This window comes from Uloborus diversus, chromosome 7 (genome assembly GCF_026930045.1).
Source record: "Uloborus diversus isolate 005 chromosome 7, Udiv.v.3.1, whole genome shotgun sequence".
Classification (NCBI taxonomy): domain Eukaryota; kingdom Metazoa; phylum Arthropoda; class Arachnida; order Araneae; family Uloboridae; genus Uloborus; species Uloborus diversus.
Window position 1 is genome coordinate 79,086,021 of NC_072737.1, and position 12,817 is coordinate 79,098,837.

The following is a 12,817-nucleotide window of genomic DNA, read 5'->3' on the forward strand; positions in this document are numbered from 1 at the left end:
AAATTTCATTTAAATCAAGGTCAGAATCACTAGAAGATTCTTTCAAATTTTCCGCTTTAGGGTGTTTAGTTTTTGGAACAAAATCAAATTTCTCAGGTTCATAAGCTATTTTATTTTTCCTACAATACTTTCTTACGTCATTTAAAGACCTTAATCTTACGTTTGTAACTGGGGTATAATAATAAACATCAATTCTTGTACTTTTTGTTCTAGGTTTTTCAACTCTATTCCATTCTGAAATATTTATAGAACTTAAAGTTTTACGTTCATTAGGTTTTTCGTCTTCATCGTCACTAAAGTTTTTACCAGCAATTTCATGATTGAGATCAAGTGTCGCGTTTTTAAAATTGTTAGTTTCAATTGGGCATTGATTAAAATTTGAATTCGTGTATTTATAACAATTATTTTTCCCAAATAATGCATTTACACCATTTCTACTTTCATCTATACGCACATGTATAGTTTCTACAACTCTCCTTTCTTTTGGAACATAAATCCTATACCCTTTAGTTTTGTTCGCATACCCAACTAAAATTCCTATCAAAGCTTTAGGTTGAAGTTTATGTCGTTTAACTTTAGGAACGTGAACATATGCTAAAGATCCAAAAATTCTTAAATGTCTTACCGAAGGTTTGAATCCCGTCCATATTTCCTGTGGCGTTAGACCTTCCGTTAAACTGTGTTCGGTTCTATTTTTCGTGTGAACATACATCAAAAGAGCTTCCCCCCAAAATTCAGGTTTCAATTCACTGTCCTGTAGCATTGCTCGAACTGCATTCATAGCTACTTTATTGAAATTTTCCGCAACTCCTACTTGTTCCGGGGTATAAATTGAAGATCTTTCAATTTTTATTCCTAACTCGGTCAAAAATTTCTCGAATTGTTTATGCGTAAATTCAAGACCGTTATCTGTTCGCACGCACTTTAGTTTTTTACCTGTCTGCCTTTCAGCTTTTACTAAATACTTTTTAAAACATTCAAAAACTTCAGTTTTGTCTTTTATTATATAAACTTCAGTTTTCCTAGAATAATCATCGACGATTGACAAAAAATATCTCCCCCCTGCTAAAGAGTCAACTGGAGAAGCACCCCATAAATCCATGTACACTCTTTCGAGAACTTGATTAGATTTACGTTTATACTGGTAACCTCTCTTGAACGATATTCTTTCAGATTTTGCTACAACACAAGTTTCACATACCTTATTTACGTTTTTACTATTAATATTTTCAATTCCTTTTACACAATTATTTTTACTCATATTTACTAATAAAGGTAAATTAGTATGACAGAATCTACGGTGAACAATTTCAGAACTTAAGCTAGTAGAAAAAGCAAAATTTTTACAATTTGTAGCGTAACCTTTAACTACATACAATTTATTTACGCGGGGTACAGTAAACAGATATTTGTCAAATTTATCGTACACAACCATTCTATTATTTCCCCATAGAATCTTACATCCTGCAATGTCTACATTAGCCCCACCAATTAAATTTCTCCTCATGTTCGGTGCATAAAGTACATTTTTCAAAATAATGTCTATATTACCTTTCGTGTCTTGGATAGTAAAGTCTATATCACCAATTCCGTGGACTTCGGAAGAACTGTCTTTGTCACCAATCAGTACTTTTTGATGAGGAATATCTCGGTAAGTACTAAAGAGTTCTTTGTCATTTACAAAATGTGAAGTCGACGCAGAGTCTATCAAAAATTCTACTATCTTTTTATCAATGGATGAAGTGTTGAAAGCTAATTCAGTCTGTTTTGTAGACTCGCAATATAAAGCTTGTTTTCTCTCAAGATCTCTGGCTTTTTTGAAGCATTTTTCTTCCGAATGATTTAGTTTCCCGCAGTAATTGCAGCTAAATTTCGGCCCCATACGATTAAGTCGTGAAGAATTCCAATTTTTTCGAGGATCCAGGTCGCTTCCACTGCTTGAAGACGATGGCTTTCTATTTCCGAAATTCTTTTGCGTTGGAGGTTTCTCGTCAGGAGACTTACATTTTGTCGTGTATGCATCAGCTATAATTTTCCCTTCATCTTTGCGTTTCAAACAAATTCTTCCATACTCTGTGATAAGTTGCTTCGATACATTCTCCAGCGTAAAATCTTTATCTTCTAATCTGTATAGTATTTGAACTAAGTTATCATATTCTTCGGGTAAACGGCGTATAAGTTGGAAACACAGTAACAACTCTGGCATGTCAAAACCAGCATCTCTTATTTGTAGCGTTTTTTCTTCCACTTTCTTGCAAAATAAACCAACAGTTTCTTCTCTCGGGTTAAATTTCAGTTCAAAGAATTCATCCAGTAATCCAGCTAAACGTGCTCGGGATGTCGGTTCGAAATTTAACTTGAGAATTTCCCAGGCTTCCTTTCCACTTTCTGTTTGTGCGATGAGAATTTGAAATTTCCTTTCTACAGATTGATAAATGGTGGTATAAGCCCTTCGTTTACGCCATTCAAAGTCTCTTTTATCTCGTTCAGACGCAGCGTCATCACATTTGACTTCTTCAGCGTTTGTAACAAACTCGTAACAATTTCTATCAATCAAAACACACTTTATGTCGAGTTTCCAGGACGCATAATTATAGTCGGACAGCTTTGGAAATGTATACGAAAGTTCTTGCACTTGAGCCATTTCAGTTTTTCAAACAGTTCAATAGTTTTCAAATACTACACCAGTTTGCAACTATTGGACCTTTTAACGCATGAAGAAGGCCCATGACCAATATTCCGATAAGTAGCAGAGTTTGTGCACGCAGTGCCATTGCCTGGTGTAGTTAGAAACCGAGAGATAACTAGCATATTAATTTAAAATATATTATTTCTTATACTCAAGAATTAACGTAAAATAAAAGTATTTACAGAACAGGTTAAACAGACAAAATCAACACATAGAATCACCCCCACATGGATACAGTCGACTGCTTAAATACCTTCTTAAGCTACAGAAATTTGCATACGGTTAAGCAAATGAAACAGTTAATACATTACGACAGAATAAAATTAAAATTCCAACACATATCGTTGCCAATACACGTGAGTAAATATGCGAATTAAATATTTTGCTCTGTGAATGGCAACACAGAATGGCATTTCATCATTTGTGATGTCATCGGACAGAAGCATAAACATTGAAAGCGGGCCGATTTAAGTAATTTTTTCAAAATAGTAAACTTAAATTGTTTCAAAAATGGTCAGATCCTATTCGCAACTCCAACGAACTATAGGGGGCACTGCAGTCACTGTCTAATGGCGGAATTTAAAACTAAAACAAACGCATGTGGTAACGAAGAAAATGCTAAAAGTGTTGTGATTTTTGTTGTTATGTATGATTTTTTCGCTTTATTCATTTGAAAAGATTTTTCAAAGTCTTTTGGTTATTCTGACCCATATAGAAAGAGATTAGAAACCAAAAAGTATTACGAAAGTAAACAATTAATGCAGAACACACAGTAAGTTGTTCTGAAGCAGCCATTTTCACGATGTTGAATTCGGAATTCATAAATTTTTGGTTCGCTTCGAACGGCATTTTCATTTTGTACCGTTTTTTCTATACATTAGTACATATTAAGTTCAGTTTCGTGACATTTCCGGCATTTGTTGACATTTTTGTCACATAGTGCACATACGTGGCAGACTGTCAAGAGTAACGTTTAACACTAGATAATTTATTTCTATGACTATATGATTGGATATCCAAAGAAATCATGCATTTAATTCATTCGTCATGGAAATGATTTACCGGATATGCGAAATCTTGTCAAGATACATTATTCTTTCACACAATTTGAAAACCATAACCCTATAAACAGATTTTTGGCGAGCTTTTATTTTTTATTGTTCAAATTCTTAACGTTCTTTCTGGATTTTTCAATTTGTTCTGCGATAAATATTTTCAAGAAAATTTATTTGCATACTGTCTATTTCAATAGGATACTGTAGTAACAAAGGTTATTTAAATCATTTATGTGGAATTAGGTTAAGGAAAAGTGTCCAGTCAATGTTGTTAAGTTCGTTTTTTTTTTTTTTTTCATCGAATTGAAAAACTGATATTTATTCAAATTCACTCAGAACAAAATAAATAAAATGTGTACTCACAGTTTATATATGGTGGTAGTTTTCTTTTTAGTTGATTGACCATTATTTCTTTTTACTTATCGAATTCTGTAATCTTACTATCATTTTATTCCACTCATGATAAAAATTAAAAATGGTTTAACTAAAAACGCGAAATCTCCCCAAGGCTACTTTGCTCGCACAATTCCAAAACTATGACCCTAAACAAATTTGGCGAAACCTTTCAGCTGAGAATAAAAGGAATAAAGTAAATTCTTTCTCGGTTAAACATTTTTCATTTTGTTCTACGATAATAAATTCAAGAAAATATTTTGCATACTGTCCATTCCAACTAAATGCTGCTGTAAAATATGATTAATTAAATTAATTTAAGATTAAAAAAAACTCATATTCTTACAAATTTATACAAAACAATAAAAAATTTTACCTGGTATAACGTTATCCAATTTTGTTAATCCAGAGTTTTCTTGTTTACGCTTCCATCATTTAATACTTTTTTGAAAGAAATAAGGAAAACTAACATTATTTTGAGAAGCTCGAGAATACTACTAAGGGACGAATTAATTTCTGTTGTTGAAGGCGTTCTTAGACATGTTGAATGCGTTACTCAGAACAAACTGACCGCGTCAACAGATACACGTGGAGCGCAACGTGGCAATGTTTTAGTTGCATTCGCATTTTTATAAATCACCGCAAGGTAGCGTATTCGAGCGCTGGAGTTCCGAATGTTTTTAAGCATGTTCTTACAGAAAAAAATACTTTTAAAATTTTGGAAACGACCCCATTTTGATATCTTATACAAATTAAGAGCTTTTTATGCGTGTGTTTAAAATATTTATACCTCAAGCAGGAGATTTTTTTTCATTAAGGGGGTCCGGGACACAAAAATCCTCAAATTTTGAAAAAAATTTTTATAATTTGAAAAATTGCTCCGTTTTTTTCTGCTTAAGAGGACGTTTGAATCTTGTTTCCACCTTAAATAGAACGAAAGTTATAGTTATTTTTGTTGCATGCATCTAACGAATGTGTACATAACTTTAAAACTTTAAACGCGTTTTTCTCCATGATGCAATTTTTCCCGATTTCTTGCATTCAAACTCTTATAAGTCAGGAACCGATAGAGATAAAGTAATGAAACTTGGAGCATATCTTTTTCAAGCAATTTACTTTAATTTTTATTCGGCGAATTTGAAAAAAACGTTTACTGCAAAAGTTATGATTTTTTTAAAAAAAAGTATCTTCGAATTTTTCGAAATTTTTCTTCAAATATTTTTTATTTCTTATTGAATCAATATTTTTAAAATCGCCGAATAAAAATTAAAGCTTAGATATTTGTGCATACTTTTTTGAAAAAAAATTGAAAATTGACCAACAATATTTTGAGTTATAGCAATTTAAAGCAACCCCATTTTTTTGAAAAAAACTACTTAAATTTAAATAAAAAAATTTTTTTTTTTCATATTTATGTATGATTTTGCTTATTAAATAAATGATGAATCAGTTCAAAAAATTTCAAAACTCTAAAGTACATAATAAAAAAATTTTCAAAATGTGTCCCGGACCCCCTTAAATAAAAAACGTTTTATTGTATGAAAAAATTTGATAACTTCGATTTAACGATACCCGATTTAATGATGTCCTCAATTTAATGATACATTTCACTGTTCCGGATTAGACTACATGAATATTGATGCTCCTCGATTTAACGATGACTTTTTCCAGACCCTTGACAATCGTTAAACCGGGATTATACCATGACTACATTATTGATAAAAAATTAATACACTGATTATTTTCAGGATAATAATTCACCTTCTCAACCAATGACCTAGAAATGAATCCTGATATCTAATAATACAAAAAAAAACTTTTTATGCGCATAATTAAAACATATACGTTTCGCCAAAGTTAATATTTTTTACTTTTTATTAAATAAAAAATGTTTTATTAAACGAAAAAATCTGTTGTGGACAACAAACTACAGTTGAACTCGTTTATAACGAGCCCTGATTTATCGAGAACCCGAATTGAATGAATCAAATGATTTGATTGGTACAATGTTAAGTCTATAGGAGAATAACTCGCTTTTAACGAGCAAACCCCGCTTAAAGCGGGCAATATTTTTCGATTCGTAAAATTTCTGTTGACTTTCAACTAAGCTTATCCTTTTTTGAAAAAAAAATCCTTTAGCATTCTCTGAAGTCAACTGAAAGTTAGTGATAAGTCTTAAACCACAAGAACAAGGACATTATAACTCAAGGATAGTGATTTCTGATTTGTGTGCTGTGTCAATTGATGATTTTTTCGTACAGTTTTATTTCTGACTGTTGTTTCTATGGACGAGCATAGCATATGATACAGAAAACATATCTACATGGATTAAAATGAAAACGGATTGTTATTTTCTAATATTTTCAACTACTAATATATATCAATGAACAACCTCCTTTTTTGAAGAAGAAGAAGAAGAAAAATTGTTCCATGGTAAATAAATACAATAAAGGATTTAAAAAAGCTTGCGAGGATATTGTAGTTCTGCTGAACAAGCTAATTCCGACGAAAAAAAAAGAGAAAGCGACGAAGAGAACGACAAATGGGAAGAACGTCAAGAGGAGGAATCCTCAACATGCACTATAGCTTTTGATCTGTAGAAGTCATTTTCAAAACCAGAGGTGCAAATGACAATGGTTTTCGGGGAATGAACACTCCTCGAACACAATAACCCAAGAAAGACACAATAAGATAGTTCAAAGCCAAAATAACCGAATTTTTTGGTAGTGTACTGAAATTAGAAAAACAAAGCTAGTATGTCCTAATTCTTAGAAGCTTTTGGGCGAACCCGTTTTTCGCGAGCACTCCGTTATAGCGAGCAAATATTGCGGTCCTTTCGCCTTCGTTATAACAGAGTTCGACTGTACTTCCTTTTATATCTATTTAATTATCCATATCTTTGAATAACTCAAAAAGAAAAATAAAAAAGAAAAAATTAATTTGAATTTTGTCACCTTGAATTCAAATTATGTTTTTCGCAACCACGAGTGTGTGTTTGTATGTGTGTGTGGGGGGGGGGTATGTGTATGTGTGTAAGCATATGTGTTTGTGTCTGTGTGCAGGCATGAATGTGTGGGCAGTTGTGTGTATTTGTGTGTATGTGTAGGTGTCTGTATGCATGCGTGTGTGTATGTGTTTGTGTATGTGTGTAGGGGTATGTGTGTGTATGGTGGTGTTTGTGTGTGTATGTGTTTGTGTGTGCGTGTGTGTTGGTGCGTGTATGTATGCGTGTGTGTGTGTAGGATATGGACGTAACCTGGAGACGGTTTTCGCTAGAGGAGCAGCATCGTGAGGCCGGCCGCCGCGACGGGTGGTGCTGGCAGAGGGTGGCGCCGCGCCGGTGGGAAAAATGATAGCACGCCAAAAACAGTCAAATGAAAGCAATAAGCAATCGTGATTGCTCAAAAAAAGAAAAAACGGATGCGTGCGCTCATGTACACGCGTAAGACGCAATACTGCCGTGGGAAGGTAAAAGGCAGTGTCTGAAAATTTATCTCTCTCTCTCTCTTTTTTTTTCGCATTTTTGCCATCTATTGTACAAGCTCGCTATTTTAGATTGTTTCAAAACAAGCACGAAAAAAAAACGTCAAATTTCATTGTTTTCTCATTGCTGGTTAACAAAGCGGGCAGAATGCTTCTTGAATGAATAGCTTTTAAGACATATTCCAAAGCATATAAAAGTATCGCAAGCATTAAGTATTGCGCATTTTTCCGTTTGAAGCATGTCACTTGGCTCATTTTAAACTTTAGCGGTCATTTGTTATTTGCCACTATGCTTAGTCAAAGTAACATAGAAATTATTGATTGGAAATATCATATGACATTTTGCCATTTTCATGGACTTTAAAACAAAAGAACCCTTTACACAAGACTAAAAATCCTATTAAAAGGAGAGAAAAAAGAGCCCCAAATAATTAAAGAAACAAGTTAAAATGTAAAATAAGCTGCCAAGTAACGAACATGCCATTAAATAGCTTATAAAAGTTTAATTCAAATAACCTGACTACTAAATGCAACTAGTATGTTGTGGTCATCACGAAACTTTCTTCTATATCTATGGTACCGTAAAACAGTACAACTTTAGACCAGTGTTGCAACTTTAGACCAGTGAAGGAATCTGGTAGTATGTGCCATGTAAGGTAACGTACCAGAAGTGGCCACAGTTAAGGATATTTTGTGTGTTTTTTAAACCGTGGATCACAGTATCAATACTAATTTCAAAACTTAATGAGCGTATTATAGCCCAACTCTCCCTTAATCGTCCCGTTTTACAAAAATGCCAGAATTTCAATTTGTTCAATTTTTTATTAATTTTTTCCTAAATCTTGAATTTGATCCAGTAGTGGTCACTCCAAAATCTGAGATTTTCAGTAGTGGCCACATGCATGAGTGGTCATCTGACATCCTTTCCTTAGAATTTACATTACTTGCGTTAAATTCAAATAACTGATGAATAAAATTGATTCAGTATGATAGTTACATTAAGTACCAAGGTACAGTGAAATCCCATTACAACGAATACCAATACAACGAAATGTTCGTTTCAGCGAAAGAACTTTTCAGTCCCGACTTCATTTCTGTTGCGCTACAGGAATTCCATTACAACGAAATTCCCGTACCAACGAACAAATTTTGCGGTTTCTCGAAGCTCGTTATAACGGGATTTCACTGTACTAATCACATTTTTATAGTACATTTCTTTCTTCAAAGTACATAAGTACTTAGGATAAAAGAAAAAGTTTTGAATAGAAAATTTGTATTTGTAATTTTTGTACGCTAATTTAAAAAATAAATTAAAAGAAAATGTATGTACTTATATAAGTATTATACATATAAACTTTGCTAAGTATGAACTGAATAATTACCATCACTTCAAAATCATTCATAATTAATAATAAGGTAAGCACACTATTCAATATAATTCGAGGACAATTTGTTTCCTACAACTTACGAAGGCACATCAATGGATATCGGATATTGGTAGAATAAGTTTTCAATGCTATTAAAGGCAGGGACTTCAGCGCACCTGGAAAGTCATGGAATTCGGCTATGATCGAAAATGTTCATGAAAAGCCATGATTTTCGGCAAAAAATGCTCAAAAATCAGGGAAATTGTCTATTGGTCATGAATTTTGAGTTCAAGAACATGTTGAATATTTAACGAATTCTACACATTAGATTAAACATACACATCTTAGCTATTTTTTACGCTGTTACTCGTCAATACCAATTTTTCGCACATTTCGAAATCCGATTGCATCCACTTTTCTAATACTCGCTCGTTTTTCTTTTCATGAGATTTTACCATTTGGACAGTTATAATTATGTATTTAGCATTATTTTTAACCCTCCTTATATGTCTCATTGAGTAGTTGAGGACTTTTAGACTTTTAGTTTTCGCATTCAGTGAGAAAGTGTTTAGTTCATCCGTTTTGATTCAAGAGACTCATAAAAATTATCATTAATTCTCAGCTGTGTCTTGAGTTAATGAAGATTTTAGAAAAAAGAAATCGATCTGAAGAATTAGTTAAGGACGTTTCGAACATCGATAAAATACAGAAATCAGGGAATTTTCAAAGGTAATTTTTTTTTTTTTAAACATCCGTAAATGTTACATATTTCACATATTCGGAAGTTTTACAATATTTGTAACCTATCCTAATACTTTGGCAATAAATATCTGGTATTGTCTGGTAAATTAATATTTAAGTACATTGATTTAATATTTTATTTTTTTTCTGATTATTTATGTTATTTATTGCAAATGTAATTTTAGTAAGCACTAATTTATTGATAGTCATAGATATTTTAGAAAACTATTAGTAGTACAATATTCGCATTTTGTTATTCGGTATTCGGTTCGTCCCCCTTCCCAAAAATTTTGAATTTCGGGTGCTCCTGACTACTTGCAGTCATTAATAAATATGAATCAGTAGATTATAAATTGCAAAACACACACTTATTGACATGATTTAAAGACTTCCAAGAGAAAAATGGTTCCTTAAACAAGCTTCATAACTGAATATTTTATATATCATGGTTTTTACTAATTTTACGGTGTGTGACTTACTTCTAATAAGAAATTCTGTATTTTCAAGATATTAAAATTAATTTTCAAGAATTTCTTAAACCTAAGAAATTAAAAATTATCTGCTTTGATTAGAAAAGGGATTACCTCGATCAAATATTAGGCCCTTTCCCCTTCATTTTTTACCTGCTCAGCAGGCAAGTTGCAATCGATTCTAGTTGAATTTTTCTTCTCTATATATACTAGCGTGCCAAACTCCTGTTTCATTCTTTTTTTTAACCAACAAGCTATTTAATAATTTTTTTCCTCTGTGATATGCGCCCCTAGGCTGGGGCCTAGGGGATGACGTAATGAGTAATCCTGGCCTGTCCATACAAGAGGTAAACGCACCTAGCAGTTGACACAGTGAAGCATATTTTGTGGCTTCTTTAAACTGTGGGGCTACAGTATTAATTACCATATTTGAAACTCATTGAGCATATTATAGCCCTATTCTTCCTCAATTTTCCTATTTTTTCAAATGCCAGATTATCAATTTTTCAATTTTTTCCCAAACCTGAAATTTGATCCATCAGTGGCTAATGTTCATGAATCAGTAGTGGCCATATTGTTGTTTAGAAGTGGCCACCGGGTGGCCACTACTAGATCACACAATAATTTTGCATTAGAAATGAGGCAGGTTATTATGTAAAGAGATTACAACCTATTAAAAGGTAAATCGAGATGATTTATGAAAAACGTTCCTGATTCAGTTGTGGCCACGCGGTGGCCACTTTTGAATTTCCTAACATTTTGGGTACCAGTAGTGGCCACATAAATTGTCAGCCGAGAAAACAACTATTTGGAGTTGAAAACGTTCCAAACATGATCTTTCACATTTCACAACATGGTTACAGCTCTAAAAATATTATTTTTGAGCGTTGTTCTATTCATAACACAACTCAATGTTTTTATACCTCGTTATGGAGAAGCGGTAGAAGACAGCTGAAAAAACATGGACAATCCAGACGACCGAACTAAATAATTTATAACAGTTTTCCATGAGGCTCTACCTACTCCTTCTAGAACTGCTCACTACAATATAGTCTGAGCTCTATCTCCTGCAAATTTGAATCCATTGGGAGACCTGGAATCCTTATTTTTCAAATTTAAACTTTAAAGTGGCCATTACTGGAGCAGTGGCCACTACTGGTGCATTTACCTTAGATGTCGTTGGAGCAAAGCTAAAATCTTTATAATCATTCAGTAGGTTAGCGAGTGTTGTCCAGCAAAGCTCATGTTGTCCCCTAGCTCCAGTGTTATCATTCTCGTGTAAAAATTCATTTGTGTTGGGAGGTTTTTTGAAATTTTTGCTTCTGCTCTCAAAATCTCTTTCGAAACCTATATTTGCCAATTGAATTCTCCGAAGGGGGGGGGGGGTGTTTATTACTTAGGTATTTAAGATGATTTAGCCTCATCGGCGAATCTAAATGTTGCTTTGTTTACTTGTCGTTCCGAAGTAAACAAAATACGGGAATTCTAGTTGCAACTTTAGACCACCCATTTTTACTGTCGTTTGTCAATATTTTGTGAACATTTTGTATTGTCTTGAGCAGTTTCTTGGTTTTTGGGTTTTCTTTGATTTTAGACATAGATCCGGGGAAAAGAGAGAAGTAGGCTGCCGTCCTTACCTCAACTATTCGCCTGAACTGATGGAAAAGGTGATCCATGAAATCAGGAGCAACTAAATTTCAACAAGGAAGGCAAAAATGTGTAAATTTTGGTGTTGGCCTTATTCCCCTGATATCATTTGGTACAAAAAGAAACAAACTATTGCGAAACCTACCCAACTGGGAAAAAATTTGTATCAATCCCCTGTAAAAAAAAATTATAAACAAAAATGTCCCTGTAAAAAATACAGGGTGTTTCAAAATGAATAATGGGGTTTTAACATGTTATAATATTTATTACACCAAACTTACAGCCACAAGTGATGTATCAAATGAGAAACTCAAACAGTTTTACATAATAGCCTACAAGTGCTCAATGTGAGCACCATTCGTCACTCGGCACATGTCAAGACGATTTGCGAGTTCTTCCCAAACTTTGATGAGTGTCTCATTAATAATTGCTGCAACAGCTGCTTCAATCCTGTTCCTTAATTCAGGAAGGTCGGCTGGCAGTGGAGGCACATACACACGGTCCTTAATAAACCCCCAAAGATAGAAATCACACAGCGTTAGGTCGGGTGACCGTGGAGGACATGGGAAACAAGCCCTGTCATTAGGCCCCTTACGGCCAGTCCAGCGTTCGGGTACTTAGGTTAAGCCAATCGCGTATCTCATTATGCCAGTGAGGCGGCACACCATCTTACTGAAAGATAAAACACAAAACGCTTTCTGTTCTTTAGTCGCCATCTTTGCTACAAGCGCTTTCTAGCGGATTGCAGCAGAAACATTCCACGTGCATGCACACTGATGCCAACAAACAAAACTGTTTGAGTTTCTCTTTCATTTGATATATCACTTGTGGCTGTAAGTTTGGTGTAATAAATATTATAACATGTTAAAACCCCGCTATTCATTTTGAAACACCCTGTAAATAAAATCCAGGAGTAGGTACCTACTAATTGCTTTCATGCTATCTAACGTTCATATTTATATATTTGAATAA